Source organism: Littorina saxatilis, unplaced genomic scaffold (assembly GCF_037325665.1).
Source record: "Littorina saxatilis isolate snail1 unplaced genomic scaffold, US_GU_Lsax_2.0 scaffold_651, whole genome shotgun sequence".
Classification (NCBI taxonomy): domain Eukaryota; kingdom Metazoa; phylum Mollusca; class Gastropoda; order Littorinimorpha; family Littorinidae; genus Littorina; species Littorina saxatilis.
In genome coordinates this window covers 50187-52421 of record NW_027129153.1, presented here as the reverse complement: position 1 = coordinate 52421, position 2235 = coordinate 50187, and positions in this window count along the sequence as shown.

Genomic DNA, 2235 nt, shown 5'->3' with positions numbered 1-2235 from the left:
TGTGCCATATATATGCGATCTGTTATAGCTTTTTTTTCGTCAAGAAGCCAAACGAAATGTTTGTTCAATTAAACACACACACACGCACACACATACACACACACACACACACTCACACACACGCACGCACGCGCGCGCACACACACACACACACAAACACACACATAGCACACACACACACACACACACACACACACACACACACGCAAATACACACAGACAAAACAAAGATAACAGAAACCTTAATGTTGCAAACTCACTTTCAGAGAGAGAGAGAGAGAGAGAGAGAGAGAGAGAGAGAGAGAGAGAGAGAGAGAGAGAGAGAGAGAGAGAGAGAGAGAGAGAGAGAGAGAGAGAGAGAGAGAGAGAGAGAGAGAGAACTCAGAACTCAGAACTCAGAACTCAGAACTCAGAACTCAGAACTCAGAACTCAGAACTCAGAACTCAGAACTCACTCTCTTTCATACCCCTTTTCACCTTTTGTGCTTTGGATACTGCATATCATGAACTTACATACCGGTGTAACACGAGAAAATGACTCCCACGAGATTTTTACTCCGGAGTAAACATTTCGTACGAAAAAGTTACTCCCTTTACGAAAAAAGCACTCCCCCATTGCACGAGAAAATTACTCCCCAAGACAGGTGAGTTCCGAGTAAACATTTCGTACAAAAATGTTACTCCCCTGACGAATAAATAACGAATAAATTACTTCACCCCAACACGAGCAATTTAACTTCCCATGCCAGGTGTACGAAATGTTTACTCCCCCTTGTCCCCTGTTAGCCTTGGTGGTGGAAGGAGGGTCGCGCGACATTCGTGTGCGCGAGATCACTTATTGGCATTATCCCTTCGCCCGCATCCCATTTTTGCATACGAGATTTTTACTGGAAGTATAAAAAATGGGGAGTAAAAATTTCGTGGAGGGAGTAATTTTTTCGTGCCTTGGGGAATTCTTTTCTCGTACGAAAAGTGTACTCGGAGTAAGAATTTCGTACGAAATATTAACTCCGGAGTAAATTTTTCGTGGAGTAAAAATTTTGTGTTACACCGGCACGGTTGGCCTAGTGGTAAGGCGTCCGCCCCGTGATCGGGAGGTCGTGGGTTCGAACCCCGGCCGGGTCATACCTAAGACTTTAAAATTGGCAATCTAGTGGCTGCTCCGCCTGGCGTCTGGCATTATGGGGTTAGTGCTAGGACTGGTTGGTCCGGTGTCAGAATAATGTGACTGGGTGAGACATGAAGCCTGTGCTGCGACTTCTGTCTTGTGTGTGGCGCACGTTATATGTCAAAGCAGCACCGCCCTGATATGGCCCTTCGTGGTCGGCTGGGCGTTAAGCAAACAAACAAACAAACAAACAAACTTCCTCTTGACTGATACTCACATATTGAAGTCCCAAAGCCGTCACATGTGAAAGGATCTAGCAAACAAGTTTACACAGCCGTCAGGGCAGTGACAATCCCGACCTTCATGCCCGAAAGCAGGGTTTTGCGAATGTCACAGTAATGTCTTTAAAAAAGCATCACGTGGATTTAATCAAATTCTATTTGTTGTATTCTATTTCATTTATTGTTGACATAAGTTTTTTTAAATTTTTATCTTACACTAATGACTTACGTTCACATGAGATAGTATACAACAAACTGAACAAGGGTTTATCCCAAATGATTGCAACCTTGGAACACGCACCAAGTGTCAAGGCTTTTTTCACGATATAATATACTGTACCCAAAGTATAATAGATTTGTTTTTTAAATGGCATGCAACTCCCTGATATAGAAATAGAGCGTGTTATTTTTTTTCATTCTTTCTTTTACCACAAAATGACCCTTTAAAACGGAGGTATTGTCCTGATCGTTTGCAAGGTCACAATTCATATTCATCGCTTGACGTTCGTGCTATAAGTGTGGATTAATACAACAAATGGGGAGACCAAATGATCACACAATCGGGCGCTGAAATCATTGACCGATAATTCGGTATTACGTTACTGTCTTTGCCCTGGAAGCTTATGAATAACAGATGGGTTTTACGACAGATTACAAGGTAGGGAGAGATGTGTTGGGGGGGGGGGGGGGGTGGGGAGGGGGCCGGGAGCGAGTTTTTCTGCTTGATTTTTGCCTATGCGCGCACATAACTGCTGATGTCTTCTGCGTGTGTGTGTGTGTGTGTGTGTGTGTGTGTGTGTGTGTGTGTGTGTGTGTGTGTGTGTGTGTGTGTGTGTGTGTGTGTGT